The following is a 16,492-nucleotide window of genomic DNA, read 5'->3' as shown; positions in this document are numbered from 1 at the left end:
TCTTCCGTCGATCTTGTTTTCCGTGCTGAGCATTAATGCTACCAACTCCAGAGAGGCAGCTCCCACACCTGGGCCCTACCTATCGACCCATCAACTCATGAACCGGGGACCAACGGCTTTAATTCCCTCGGCGGCGCTGACTGGGATTGAACCCAGGCCTGCTGGGATGAGAGATAATCCAGCTTATCACTACACCACCGGCGCCGCTATCTTATATCGCGATAAAATTAGTCATGATACTATTTTCCATAACTTTCAGGAAAATATCTACTCGCTGTTTGTTGAAATATAAAAGTTGAGTTTCTGAAGTACAGTTGCACCTTAAGAAAAAATACGGTGAATATATCAAAAGTTGCAAAACAAACAATTATGACATTCATTGCAACACATCAAAGGACTAAAATGTACACAAATATCAAGATATCATTAGGTTCTTGAATTTGCACGTTCAAACCACTCTGCAATCGCTTCGAAGTCAAAGAAAAAGTTGCGCAATATGTTCTGCACATTTGAAGAAATAAATGGGCTTGTGAAGTTCACGCCTCATTTATTTATATGGAGATTTTAAAAGAAATATTAAAAAAAAATTAGTGTCTACGGTTCATACAAATTTCCAAAAATGTGTATGGATGATTGTTTACGCGGGTCTGAATCCTCTTAAAAATGGTCTACGTAGTCTACGAACGGCCGCTTAGATATCTTATGCGATGAGTGAAATGAAGGCTATTTGACTAAAACGATATTTGGCTAACCATTACTTATGTCAAAAATTGAACGACAAACTAAATCGAAACTACCCACCCTGTAGAGCATCTTGCAAGGAGCACAAACGAAAAAGTTCTAATTCCTAGTACCAATATTTGATTACTTCCTTTAACCGCAGGATCCAACGAAACCGAAACCGAAGGGCCGATTCCAGCATTTGCTTAGCGCAACTACCGCCACTTTCACCTTCCGGACTCCAGATTCCGAACGGAAGTCAAACTTTGTGATGTAGAACTTTCCAATTCCAGACGCTGATGGCTGCACAAACTCTAATTGGACCATCCAAGGTCCAAACTTGGTCGGACAAAAGCGAACCAAGTTTTCTCCGGGATTGTCCGGAAGCATCGTTTCTTGGATTCGGCTGTTTGCTATACAAATGAAATCTTACTGGTTTGTCTTTGAAAACGTTTTTTTTTTCTACAGGGATGAATGATTTGTCTTGTTAATGAATATGCAAATGGTCAATTTGTGGGTTTCCTGCTGGGAGATATCCAATTACACGCGTGACTTTGCTTTAGACTATTACACCTGTATCGGACTTGTGGCTGATTTCTATTTTGTTTTGCTTTCCTGCGCTCTTCGAAGACATGAATTGCGTCCCATCAAAGAATCATTTTTCATTCACACTTGACTGGAGACAGCCGACCAGTCAACCGGTCCATGCCCAGCCGCAAACAATAGCTAATTGATGAGGGCCTGAGGAGAATGATGTCTTCTTTTGGGTATCGATTAGGTTTAGCTAATGATCGCTGCTGGCGAGTTTGAAATCCCTTCTTGTGTGGGTTCTGCCTGCCCTAACTGGAAGATTGTGTGGCACTGATTTTACTGCAGCAACCGAGAATGCACACTGAATAGAGCAGTACGACCAAAAACGTCACTTCGCTCCATTAACCGCCCATTGTTCGGACACAATTCTTGAGGAACTTGCACACCCTTTTGTAGCTCATAATTCTGCTGCATCGCGCTTGAGTGAGTGTCCGTCCATCAGCCATTGTACGAACGAATAAAGCATAGAAAGCTCCAACCTTTACAGCTGATGAAAAAAAAAAAGTATCACAATTGTGGTGGGTGACACTTACCCATCTTCTTATCCGTTGCTCATGAAACCGTGGAAAATGGCGAACACAAATCCACAGCAGCACCAAGCACTATTACGGTAACACTACCTCTCCAACGACGGTGAAAAGAAGGGGAAGACTTTATGCACCGGAGCAGGACCTCTGTGCTATGTTTGCGGTATTAAATCATTCACAGTCTGATGGTTTTCATGGGCACAAGTTAAAAGTATACCACATGGGCAAACATGAGACACTTTTGTGATGATATTGAATAAAAAATCTTTCTGTGGGTGTTGCAAGGTGTGCACTAAAGCTGCCTTAAAAAAAATAGAGAGATAGAGAGAGAGGAAACGCATATAATGGGTGTTTTTCCGCTGCGCTAAGGTGTGATAGTTGCTATCGACGCGTCGGCAGTTAATGATCCGTGAGATGTGAATGGGGTCGCTCAATAGTGAACCATATCTAACCACAGTGAACGCATTGATGCAAAAAAATGCGTCGCATATTCCCGTAGATGTAGACAACACAGTGAGACATCATGAGCAGACCGACGGTAGAGATCAATCGATGGATGCTGACATTTTTACTTGGTTTTATAAAAATGACAAAGTAGGGTAAGTACGCTAGTTGTTGGCCCTAGCGATAAGATGAGAGCTTCATTGACAAGGATTTCGTTCAGTGCGTAATTGTAGACGGGTACATTGGAAACAGCTAGAGCAACTTGTTGATACGATATACTCTCGTTGTCAAACACGTTGGAAAATTTAATTGCGAAGAGCTGGCAAATTTCGTCAATTCTAGATGCTACATTAACTCCGAACTTCATGGTAGAAGGGAGGTCGAACTCTTCAGGCTGTTCATTAACGTACTTTTAAAAACTCCGTGGATTGGACTTGAATTGCCGCTGCAGGTTCGGCTGGTCGTGGGAAAAGTTCTCCCGTGTCGCCTTTATTTTATATGTTAAACTTAATTACCTAAAACAATATAGTCACTTTGATTTTAGGTGCATTTAAAAATAAACAGTTCTCTATTTTTTGTATCATATGCTTAGAGTTGTGCTGTTTTGATTGCTGAACTAAGAATTATTGTGTGTCCCATGCTCAGTAATTAACATTTGAAAGTGGCGTATTTTATTAAGAAAATCGATAATATCGCGGGAACTTTAAGAGATATTGATTTACTTGATTCGACAACAACTGTGCATTTTAACAAGTTCTAAAAGTTATTTGAATAAGACATTCATGAGACATTTTAAACAGCAGATTTAGGGTTGAAAAACTACTTTTTTCAAGAGCACCATTATTCAGGATGGAGAAATTATGGACATAAATGTTCTAATTTTCTATGAAACTCTACTTTTTGGAAAAATATCCAAAACTTGGGGCAGCCCTACTTTTGCTCAATAAAACAGATGAAATTATCCTTAATAAGTAAAAAAATCTCCTTAAAATAGATCGGGTTGCTCCTTAAATGATTGATCAAAATACGTTAAAAATCTAAAAATGCTCAGTAAATATTTAAAGTACGCTCCCTAAAATAGAGAAAACTGTACATTAAGCATTTGAAAATGCTCCTTAGTATGCACCACTTTGCACCATTTTGAAGTGTATTTGTACCATATATCATCGGAAAAGCTGCTGTAGAAAGGTTAATAAGTACCATGAAATCAGCTGAAACGTTCAGTAGATCATTGTGTGCATTTGTGCATTGTTACTGAACATTTCAGCATGTTTTGCATCATAGTTACGCATCATAGTCCGATGCCAAAATGAGTGGAGACACGACAGCAGTGCTCTTTTATAACTTTACAGGTTCAAGCAGAACGATGCGCACCAAGTGGTACTCGATTATGACATCTGGGAAAGGGAAAACGTTTATTTAATGAAAACAGGGACACAATTATCACTTTTTATTTGAAAATTTTTCAACAGCTTTTTTTGGAAACTTGAAAAAGTATTTATTTCAGCATACTTGTAGAGTTATCTCCCACTGGTTGGTGTATTTGGATTTTAATTTCATCTATAAATGACAAAGTTATTTGCGTTCAAAACTTAACGCCTTTTTGTGACGGTTTTCAATTTAAGGCTTAAGATTTTCCCCGTACTCTACGACCAAATTTCAAAATACTGTTTTGAATTCATGTTAATGATTGTTGGGTTACCGGAACCTTCCCAACACCGTTTAGGGGGTAATCAAAGGCACTGCCATTTCTGGGGTAGGACCTTCTGGGGCGCATTTATAAGAGCGGATGTAGGCGCTTCAATTGGGTTGAAGCCTTTTGAGGTTCCTTCTATCCACATTCTTTATAGCACAGCACATCACATATATTTCCATGTCAAGTTTATTCTATTAATTTACAACACTTTACATATTTACAAGGTTTATTACACAACACACATAACATATTAAATCCTTGTGGCTCTACTCTATCCATCCTTCCTTGAGAGTCAGAGCCGACTAACTATTCCTTAATCTATATAGGGGAATTTACGTATTCTCGGCAACCTAAGCAGCGACCTTCTTTCTATAGCCTTTTTCTCTATGGAACGCACACATATGCAGTATTGGTTTGTTTACAATCTTTTGCTGCCAGCTGCTCTAACAATTTCAGTCGAAAGAATTGTCAAAAACTGTTTTGAAACGCTTTTACAAAGCTCCAATCTTCTCTAGTGAGAGCGAGTATTGTCGGCAACCAGTTTTTCTTCGGCAACCGTTCCATTTGAACTGCATGTAAATCTGCTGTTCTATTATCGGCAACTCGAAATCAGCTAAAATTTGTAGTGCGTGTGTTTCATTTCAAGAAAACCCTGCTAGATTGCTTTTTCTCAGTGGTAAAAATATAGTCAAATTGAAGCTGAAAGCATAAAGAATCGTTTGCATGCATTCAGCGAAGTGTTTTCGTAAGAAAATCCAGTGAAAATAGTGTTTCAATTTGGGTTGCCGAAAATAGTCTGTCATGCCGAAGCCGTCATTTCCCCTATATATAAAAATGAATTTCTGTCTGTCTGTCTGTCTGTCTGTCTGTCTGTCTGTCTGTCTGTCTGTCTGTCTGTCTGTCTGTCTGTCTGTCTGTCTGTCTGTCTGTCTGTCTGTCTGTCTGTCTGTCTGTCTGTCTGTCTGTCTGTCTGTCTGTCTGTCTGTCTGTCTGTCTGTCTGTCTGTCTGTCTGTCTGTCTGTCTGTCTGTCTGTCTGTCTGTCTGTCTGTCTGTCTGTCTGTCTGTCTGTCTGTCTGTCTGTCTGTCTGTCTGTCTGTCTGTCTGTCTGTCTGTCTGTCTGTCTGTCTGTCTGTCTGTCTGTCTGTCTGTCTGTCTGTCTGTCTGTCTGTCTGTCTGTCTGTCTGTCTGTCTGTCTGTCTGTCTGTCTGTCTGTCTGTCTGTCTGTCTGTCTGTCTGTCTGTCTGTCTGTCTGTCTGTCTGTCTGTCTGTCTGTCTGTCTGTCTGTCTGTCTGTCTGTCTGTCTGTCTGTCTGTCTGTCTGTCTGTCTGTCTGTCTGTCTGTCTGTCTGTCTGTCTGTCTGTCTGTCTGTCTGTCTGTCTGTCTGTCTGTCTGTCTGTCTGTCTGTCTGTCTGTCTGTCTGTCTGTCTGTCTGTCTGTCTGTCTGTCTGTCTGTCTGTCTGTCTGTCTGTCTGTCTGTCTGTCTGTCTGTCTGTCTGTCTGTCTGTCTGTCTGTCTGTCTGTCTGTCTGTCTGTCTGTCTGTCTGTCTGTCTGTCTGTCTGTCTGTCTGTCTGTCTGTCTGTCTGTCTGTCTGTCTGTCTGTCTGTCTGTCTGTCTGTCTGTCTGTCTGTCTGTCTGTCTGTCTGTCTGTCTGTCTGTCTGTCTGTCTGTCTGTCTGTCTGTCTGTCTGTCTGTCTGTCTGTCTGTCTGTCTGTCTGTCTGTCTGTCTGTCTGTCTGTCTGTCTGTCTGTCTGTCTGTCTGTCTGTCTGTCTGTCTGTCTGTCTGTCTGTCTGTCTGTCTGTCTGTCTGTCTGTCTGTCTGTCTGTCTGTCTGACCCTTATAGACTCGGAAACTACTGAACCGATTGGCGTGAAAATTTGTATACAGGGGTTTTTGGGGCCGTTGAAGGTTCTTATGATGGTTGGAGACCCCTCTCCCTTCTGTAAGGGGGGGCTCCCATACAAATGAAACAGAAATTTCTGCATAGCTCGAGAACTAATCAAGTAAATGGAACCAAATTAGGCATGTGGGGGCGAGTGTGGGGGTATAAGGAGATAATCATAGGGGGGGGGGGCTACGTACAGCTAGTATATTATAATTGTTGATCCCTACACTGCTAGACGATCACCGCAGTGACGTCAATAGTCCCAATCGTTATCGCTACCTATCCAATCTGTTATCGGTTCCGTGGTAATGTCCGTACGAGAGGAGAGATGGTTCGATTCTACATGGTGAGAGTTTGGGAGAGTTTCTGTACAAACGACAGTGGCGTAGCTAGAGTAGGGTGAGGCTACTCCCGAACAATGATCTTAACCATATGTTGAGTTCATGCGCCATATCTACGGAGATAAATATCCCTCAAGTTGCGATTAAGACCACATTACTTTTATTACATTACCGTACAACTAATGTTTTAAAATCAGTTTTAACGTCACTTTTCGTCTGTGACCAAAAGAAACTCGCACGAGCCATTTCACCCGTGGGACACATTCGCAATCGATGGTTCTTGATCCAATTTTACTCGACAGTTTATTATGACATCGTAGAACCAAATTGAATATGAGAAATTGGCTCAGCGGCGCCAGTGGTGTAGTGATAAGCGTGATTCAATCCAAGACGGCGCCGTCGAGATATTCTGAGTCATAACATCTCTGATCACGCCCTCCTTCGGAAGGGAAGTAAAGCCGTTGGTCCCCGGTTCATGAGTTGATGGGTTGATAGGTAGGGTCCAGGTGTGGGAGCTGCCTTCCTGGCGTCAGTAGCATTGGTGCTCAGTACGGAAAACAAACAACAGGAATATAAAAGATGATGGCATTTGGAACAACTCTCCCAGATCGGCATACCAAACTCAATAACAAGAAGAATTAGTTGTCTATAGACAGCAAGCTTATTTTTCAGGGATAAGGTGGACCTCCTGTTGATAAGCGGATATAGTGATCTTATCAAGATGTTGCACTTCGTGTTAGTTTTATCAATGTGTTCCCTGAAAAGAAGCTTGCTTTCTAGTGTTAGTCCGAGGGACACAACCTCACTGAGACGTTCAAGGAGATCTTATTATTTTCAAATAATTACCAATAAATAATAATAATAATTGTTTTAAATTACCATCGTGTCAACTGGCAGCAGTACCAGCGCTGTGTGGACACATAAATTGACTACGACGTCCTACCGGAGTCGTTCGAAGAAGTCGATCAGTGTCTGCAAACCATCGAAGAGGCGATATCCTGTGCCAGGGAGCAACACGTACTCTGTATCTCTGTATGTCATACTCTGAACCTTGACAGCCCAACCAAAGATCTTAAGAAGCTCCGTAACACCATTCGCAGGCAGTTCCAGCGTTCTGGACTGCCCCACTTGAAGACCAATGTCAATAAGCTAACCAAAATTATCCACGCCAGGACGGTGGAACTAAGCAATAACGATTTTGCCAACAAGATTCGCTCTCTACCAGATTGTGCAAAGCCATTTTGGAAGATGACCAACATTTTGAAAAATAAGTCGAGACAGATCCCTCCGCTTTCCTTTGTTGACCAGAACTCGGACCTAACTCTACTCATAACCCCAGTTGAAAAGATTAATACTATTGGCCAACATTTTGTGATTTCACATAATTTCATCTCATGGTGAGCCCTCATGCACACTTAGATTTTTTCGCCGAGATGGGCACCACCAACCAGCTCAGCATTTAATTTTGCTGGATCTCAGTGAAAAACTTGCCGAGATTAAGCTAACAAACGGGAATTTTGCCGAGATCTCAGCTAACAAACATATTTTTTGCTGAATTTCCAGCAAAATAAAATGCCGAGCTGCTCGGTGGTGCCCATCTCGGCAAAAAAATCTAAGTGTGTGAGCCTGCCGTACTGGAGGCAATGTCTAGAGTCACTGACACCCCCGTAGTAGTGCATGACGATAGTAGAATATCGGCTCATGAGGTGATAGCTGCTGTTAGAAGCACATGAAGGCCGCGGGTATGGATGGTGTAGTCAACCTCGAGTTGAAAAACTTAAGTATTGACTTCTTCAACCATCTTACCGTTATCGAGCTTGACTACTTCCTTGCATGCTGGAAGTTAGCCAAAGTGATTCCAATACACAAGTCTGGCAAAGATCCTACCAGTGCCAAAAGCCTCTTTTCCTCCATCTCGAAGCTATACGATAAGTTGATACTCAGTCGGTTGCTGCAGTTCTCCATCGAAAATAACATCTTACTCAAGGAGCAATTCGGGTTTAGGAAAGGTCATATAACGATTCACCAACTAAGTAACTAACATCATCAGGCGGAACAAGTTTGTTTCAAAAACATTTGCTGTGGCATTGTTGGACGTTGAGAAGGCGTTTGACAATGTCTGGCATGATGGTCTAGTGTACAAGCTGCATCGATACAACTTTCCGATCTACCTCGTGAAGATCATCAAAAACTACTTGCCGGGCAGATCATTCCAGGTCTACTTGAACAATGTTCCCTTTGATACGTTCAAGGTTGATGCAGGGGTCCCTCAGGGTAGCCTGCTTGGGCCTACCCTATTCAACATTGTCACGTTAGACGTTTCTCCCCTGCCAGGAGGTGATTTCCTGTCAATGTTTGCAGATGATAGCTCCATAAGGGTCGAGTGATCCGTGCTCTGGCGAGTAAACTACAATCAGACCTGACCTGTTTCCACACTCGAATTCACCTCTGCAAAGTTTATTTGAAAAAGCGCTATTGAATTTGGATTACGAGAAGTGAGCTCCAATTTTACTTGGAAGAGTGCAATCGAATTTAAAGTTATATTTTATTTGGAAAGGCAAATTCAAATTTGGATTATGAGATGCAAACTTAAATTTCACTTGGAAAAGCGCAATCGAATTTGGTTTACGAGAAGCGAAGTCAATTTTTATTTGAAATGTTCAATCGAATTTGGATTACGACAAGCGAATTCCAATTTTACTTGGAAAAGCCCAATTGAATTTGGATTACGAGAAGCAACATTATATTTTTCTTGGAAAAACTAATTCAAATTTGGATTATGAGAAGCGAACTCAAATTTCACTTGGAAAAGCGCAATCGAATTTGGTTTACGGGAATCGAAAGCAATTTTTATTTTAAATGTTCAATCAAATTTGGATTACGACAAGCGATGTCAAATTTAAGTTGGAAAAACGCAATTACTTTTTAGAAATGTTCAATTGAATTTATATTGCGACCCCGGCGTAGTGGTTAACATCCATATACCTCTCACGCCAAAGTCACGAGTTCAAATCTCACCCCCGGACAAGTCACGAATGACCCAAGAGTGTTAAAGTGACTATAAAAAAAAAATAAAAAAAAAATATTGCGACAAGTAAACCCAAAGTTTACTTGGAAAAGCGCTATTGAATTTGAATTATGAGAAGTGAGCTTCAATTTTACTTAGAAAACGAAATCGAATTTGGATTACGAGAAGCAAACTAAAATTTTAATTCGAAAAGCGCAATCGAATTTGAATTACGAGACGCGAACTAAAATTTTACTATGAAAAGCGCAATTGAATTTGGATTACGAGACGCGAACTCAAATATTACTAGGAGAGGCGCAATCGAATCAAGATTTTTAGAAGCGAGGTCAAATTTTACTTGCAAAACAAAATTTAATTTTGATTACGAAAAGCGAAGTCAAATTTTACTTGGAAAAGCACATACAAATTTGGATTACCAGAAGCGAAGTCAAATTTTACTTGAATAAACGAAATTGAATTTGGATTACGAGAAGCAAAGTCAAATTTTACTAGCAAAAGCTAATTCAAATTTGGATAAGGAGAAGCGATCTCAAATTTTACTTGGAAAAGCACAATCGAATTTGGATTACGAGAAGCAAAGTTATATTTTACTTGGAAAATCGTAATCGAATTTGAATTATGAGAAGCAAAGACAAAATTTTAATTAGAAAAGCGATATTGAATTTGGTTTACAAGAAGCGAACTTAGATTTTATTTAAAAAGTGCAATCGAATTTGGATTAAGAGAAGCTTAGTAAATTTTTACTTGGAAATGTTCAATCGAATTTGGATTACGAGAAGTGAAGTCAAATTTTAATTGGAAAAGTGAATTTGAATTTGGATCACGAGAAGTGAACTTAAATTGTATTTGAAAAGTGAATTCTAATTTGGATTAAGAGAAGTGAAGTCAATTTTTACTTGGAAATGTTCAGTCTAGAAGTGAACTGAAATTCGACATAGACAAGCGCAATTGAATTTGGATTACGAGAAGCGAATTAATTAATTTAGCTTTATTTAGGAGGCTTTCAGCCTTAGGCTGGTTCGCATCCGATAAACGAGAAGCGAAGTCAAATTTAACTTGAAAAATAAATTCAAATTTGAATCACAAGAAACGAACTCAAATTTTCAATAAAGCGCACTCTAAAATGTTCAATCGAATTTGCATAACTCGAAAGAAACCCAAATTTTATTAGGAAAAGCGTAATCGAATTTGGATTACGATAAGTGAAGTCAAATGTTCCTTGGAAAAGATCAAACGAATTTGGATTACGAGAAGCGAAGCCGTTTTTTGGAAATGTTTAACCGAATTAGAATTACAACAAGCGATGTCAAATTTTAGTTTGTAAAACGCAATTAGTTTTTTAGAAATGTTCAATCGAATTTGGATTACGACAAACAAACCCAAATTTTATTTGAAAATGCGCTATCAAATTTGGGTTACGAAAAGTGAGCTTCCAATTTTACTTGGAAAGGGGCAACCAAATTTGGATTACGAGAAGCAAACTACAATTTTATATTTGAAAAGCGCAATCGAATTTGGATTATGAGAAGCGAAGTCAAATTTTACTCGGAAAAGTGAATTCAAATTTGGATTACGAGGAGCGAACTGAAATTTTACATGGAAAAGCGCAATTGAATTTGGATTACGGACGCGAACTCAAATATTACTAGGAAAAGCGCAATCGAATTAAGATTATTAGAAGCGAGGTCAAATTTTACTTGGAAAAGCGGAATGTAGTTTGGATTACCAGAAGCGAATTAAAATTATGCTTGAAAAGCCAAATTGAATTTGGATTACCAGGAGCGAAGTCAAATTTTTCTTGAATAAACGAAATTGCTAACGTCAAGATCCATCTTGATAGCATTCCCACTGAATGGTCGAGTGAAGTAGTCTACCTTGGTCTCACCCTCGATAGCAAATTGCTATTCCGATCCCATGTGGACAAGACATCCACCAAGTGTAACGTCTTGATCAGGTCGCTCTACCCTCTGATAAACAGGAACTCCACCCTGTCCCTCAAAAACAAGCTTGCTGTCCGCAAGCAGATCATTCTACCGGCTATTGAGTATGGTATGCCAATATGGGAGAGTTGTGCTAAGTGCCACCACCTAAAGCTTCAGAGGATCCAAAATAAGATCCTCAGAATCAGTGTTGGCAAAATCATCAATCAAATAAAAAAAATCCGCTCTCATACGCTCTCAATATCACGCGTGATATTGGAACAAAATATCATGCTTGGTATTGATTTTACAAGCTCCTTTGATATTGCGAGACTATTCACAAAGTGCAAAAATCAAGCTGAGAGCTGACGCGACACAAAAATGATTCCATTCCACATCGTTTTCCTAGAAAGAGAAAGTATAGTTTGCTATCTCTTTTTACTCTTCACCGATGGCAGACACGAAGGGACTGCTGCCAGCCGTTATGGGAGTTTCGGTTGCATTCGGGTGTAAAGCAAAAATCATTAAACTCAATCTTACCACAGTTTGGTGAGATTTGCAGTTGGTGAGCTTTGTTAGCTTGATATTCCGAGCTGCAATATCACAGCTTGCAAAATCAACCGCAGATGTTTGCTTGTTGATTTTTGTCTACGAAAATCAAGCATGATCTTGGGCATTGGTGAGATTTGATTTTTTGATATTTTTTCAACACTGCTCAGAATGATCCACCACCTGGACGGTCTTCAAACACTCCAGGAGCAAAAGACTTCCACGCTGGAAAGGTTCAGAGTCACCTGTCTGCGAACAAACCACCAGATCTTTCCTGATTTGGCAACCTAGTTCAAGTAGTTAGGTTCCTGTGGTGAGTTATCAAATTTTTAAATTCAAACGAAAGCAATCCCATAAAAGGATATTCTTTAAATAAGCGTTTAACGCAATCTTCACTTTAGAATAACCAATTAACTAGAACAAAGATGAAGAGATGAAGAGCCAAAGGCTAACCAATTGAAATATTTAAACCAAATGTTGTAACATAAAAAACCAGCAAATAAACACGTAACGTAAAACGGGGTATCTTTGATAATGCGGGTAACTTTGATAGTATAATGTAAAGAATAAATTTACTCGCTGTGCTTTTTCCAAATAAGAAACATTGGTTCCATATTGTAACTTAGGGTATTTCCGTTGATATGGTATATAGTTTTTAAAAAGTATGTTTTACATATTTTACAAAAATATCAATAAACCATTTTCGTGTTTTTCGCCTTTTTGAAACGCTCAAACCATCACTTATGAAATGTATTTCCGATACAGCCATCACAAATTAATTGTTGTATTCTTATTGCTTATGAAGTTTCCTGATTATATACTCATTAAAAGTTTCATATTTAAAGAACTAAATTGTTTGAGTTTCACTCATTTTTTTCTACATTCATCAAGCATTATCAAAGTAACCCCAAATCAAAATACTGAAGTTCGGTCAAAAAATAAAAAAAATAGTGCAAATGCTTTAATTTTTGTTCAACATATTACTAACGAATTAACTCTTGGATCCTCAGTACTTGTTTTAAAAATATAAAATTTGAAAAACAGTCATTGCTGTAAAAAAATATTTAGAATATACTTTAAAAAACTATCAATGTTACCCCGTTTTACGGTACCTCTCTTCACTACCGCTTCAGACGGCGCGGCACTGTATCCTGCTGTAAGCAGGAGCAAGTCAGCGCATAAAGGTGGATCACGGCAACCAGCGATGGGGTGGAAGAAGACTTGGGTTCCGCTCAACTAAGGGGCTGTTCATTAACTACGTAGACAGTTCAGAGGGGGGGGGGCAGTTATCCACGGTCCATATGAATAAAAAAAAATGTATGGACAATTGTCTACGCAGGGAAGAGAGGGGGGGGGAATTTAAAAAAAAAACTGTTTATGTAGTTAATGAACGAGTGTACCCCATTAGGCATAAATACTAGCATATCAGCAATTCAGCAGATGGTCTAAACATATTTTCTATGCCTCAATCATTTGTTTCATGGTCTCAGAACATAAATAACTTTTCCGCGTTTTGTATGAGGGGCTGTTCATTAAGGGTACATGACGTTAGGCATACGGTCGTTAGGCATACGGTCGTTAGGCATACGGACGTTAGGCATACGGACGTTAGGCATAATGGACGTTAGGCATAAAGTCATTAGGCATAATGGACGTTAGGCATAATATACGTTAGGCATAATGGACGTTAGGCATAAAATACCTTGCTGCTGTGAAACTCTAGAAACCTGTTTCGAGCATGGTAAACAATGCTTAAATTAGGCTAAGCGTTAAATAAAAATTATACAAGTTAAACAAACAAAGTTTATTTAATAAGCACAGTTCGGAATCCATTATCATATCATAAGTGACGTAGCTACATATTTACTTAGATCCAAGATTAGTAGCGATAGCCGTTAAGTAATATGGCAATGAAAACTTAGCATAGTTTTGAACTATATCTTGAAATTAATCGCATCTAGAAATAAAAAAATCACGCGTTTGTTGTAATATATTCTTACACACATACTGCAATTGTCAAAGAAGAAAAGGTTTTTCACAAAGAACAGCTCATGAAATAAAGAATGGTGAATTCTGTGATTTTTCATTGAATAACAAAAAAAAAAAACAGCTAAGGTTGAATAAAATATGATGCCAAAGAACAGCTCATGAAATTAAGAATGGTGAATTCTGTGGTTTTTCATTCAAAAATAAAAAAAAAAAACATATCTGCTGCTTCCAGGATTTCCTGCCATACTTTTCGATACAACGATTCTGATTTTGTTGTCATCAGAATGAAAACTACCGGAACCGTCTGCTGATGTGAGGGAGCGATACTTCCATGAACAGTGACGAGTTGCCGAAACAAACAAGGAACTGTGGCAAACGTACCATCTGTAACCCAATACTTTGCCTGTTCATTATTGTCATCGAAGTCAGCAATCAATAGTCGGTCCCCATTATCATCCTTCTGGAATTCATCGGGTGGATTATGCCTAACGTCCATTATGCCTAACGTCCTTTATGCCCAACGTCCATTATGCCTATCGTGCATTATGCCTAACGTCCGTATGCCTAACGTCCGTATGCCTAACGACCGTATGCCTAACGACCGTATGCCTAACGTCGTGTACCCTTAATGAACAGCCCCTCATACAAAACGCGGAAAAGTTATTTATGTTCTGAGACCATGAAACAAATGATTGAGGCATAGAAAATATGTTTAGACCATCTGCTGAATTGCTGATATGCTAGTAAGAATGCTTTTTTTTTAATGAGAGAGAGAGGGAGAGTGCTGGAAGAAGTTCATCTGCTTTTGGATGATATTCATCTACTTTGATTTATTTCAGAGCAAACAAGAAAAGTGGTTCTTATTTCCTAAAAACAATTATCACGAGCCCTGACGTATCCATAATTTCTTGTTCATCACTCAAAAATCGATATATCCCGAAAAATAATTCTCAAACCTCGAAGGCCAACCATCAAAAATCGAATCAGAACTCACCAAGCCATGCCCCGTGCAAAGTAAAAGTTCTCCATCTCCAAAACGAAAACTTCTGCTTTGTACGAACTTCAAGATTTGCCACATCCCAAATGACATACACGTCCGACAGTATCATCATCGTCATCGTCATCATCAAAGCCGAGAAACACCAACAACGAGCTTTGCTCCCTCATGTGCATCCGAGCGTGAACTTCCTCCCAGACGTCTCGTCGGTGGCGACGGGTTGCGGGTTTTCTGGGCTGTTGAACGATTTTTGATTTGGCCCCTCGCCTAACATCTGTGCACGACAATCCGGCACTGCCAGTTGATAAAAGCACGTGGACGGTGATTATGTTAAACGCATTTCTTCGCACTCGCTAATACTAAATTTGGAAAAGCCAGGGTGACGGAAAAAATGATAAATGTTCCCTTCCTCCGTCCGATCGATTGTTACTGCTCTTCAAAACACCGGATGCCTAGCACTTCCCAATTCCCTGTCAATTTGGCATGCCCGATGCGACAAGGTCGTAAATCGTGATGAAATATGGCTGCTGACAATTTGTGAAAACTTTATTCGGAAATTTGAACTCGACTCAGCAGATTGGCCCCTTTGGCCAAATTTGATCCAATAAATCATAACCAAGGCTAGAGAGACAGAAGCAAGCGGAAATTCCTTTGTTCCGTGCCATTTCTCCAGGATGATTAAATTGACTAGTCCGAGGATCGAGAGGGAGAGAGAGTAGCACAAATATCACTTTCCATTATCAGATTATGATTGAGCTGAAGGTTCGTAAATTAATTCCTGTATGGACTACTTAGTAGGAATGACACTGATGGATTGTGTGAACGGAATACCAATCCATCCGAGCATCAGGTAACGGCTACAATTGTGCGATTTGGTTTATCTTCTGCTGGCAGTCATTTCCCATCGACGGCGGCGGAATTTACAATCCAAAACTAATCCAAATGCATTTCAAACCGAATTGCAGTGCGGAGCAACATTCCATCAACTTCGGATTTCTGTGGATCGATCAATGTTACTACGGCTAATCACGTTACGACTACATGTTTGATAAATATATTTGCAGAAATTTGAACGCATTGGAAGGCGACAACGGTGACTGGAATTATACACATACCTGGTGATGAGTTGAAAATACAAGTGAATTCCGGAAGTGTACTCGTATGGGGTAATGTAGTATAGCGAGCTTACCTGGGGAAAGATAGAAACATATTGAACATGTATGAAAAAGCAGTGGAAGTTTCAAATAACGGTTTCAAAATATAATTTAACTGAAGGCGCATTACCAGTGAATCTTTAATTACACAACTTCAGTATGTCAGTATGTTAAAATGTGGTATTGAATCAAGTACTGTTATGGTAAATAGATATCTAGATATCTGGTTAGCCACCGAATTTTCATATGTGCGCCCCCAATATACAAATGTCAGCTATCAATTTTTATGACGTAAGACACTTTCGTAAACTCGATGTGAATCCAGATCCTAACCTTGATTAGCCAAACCCCCAACCACTGTTCGATCCCGACATGGTTGTTTCACGTGGCCAGATTATTCTTAAACCAAAACCCACATCAAATGACATGCCACTTGGTGAGCATTTGCCTTAAAGTTGTCGGAACTCCTGTAGGGTTCACAAAATCTTCCAAATTTTCATTGAGCGGGCTATCCCGTAATTTTACTGAAATTCTCGGAACTTCACCGAACTTCAAGTAGCTTCTGTTGAGATTTATACACTTTTGTGAATTTTTAACGACTTTTCGATGTTGGATTTTCCTAAAATTCATTCAACTCCCCTGAAGTTCTCTG

The 16,492-nt window shown here is 39.6% G+C and overlaps 1 protein-coding gene across 1 annotated transcript in view; it reads right to left on the bottom strand.

Annotated features, from left to right (window-relative positions):
* Positions 1-16,492, bottom strand: part of rdo (reduced ocelli) — a 392,245-nt gene that overhangs the window by 293,229 nt on the left and 82,524 nt on the right. The window lies entirely within an intron of this gene.

This window comes from Ochlerotatus camptorhynchus, unplaced genomic scaffold (assembly GCF_037179485.1).
Source record: "Ochlerotatus camptorhynchus isolate MF236.1 unplaced genomic scaffold, CSIRO-AGI_Acam_v1.1 ptg000068l, whole genome shotgun sequence".
NCBI classification, from domain to species: domain Eukaryota; kingdom Metazoa; phylum Arthropoda; class Insecta; order Diptera; family Culicidae; genus Ochlerotatus; species Ochlerotatus camptorhynchus.
This window is presented reverse-complemented; position numbering and strand designations above follow the sequence as displayed.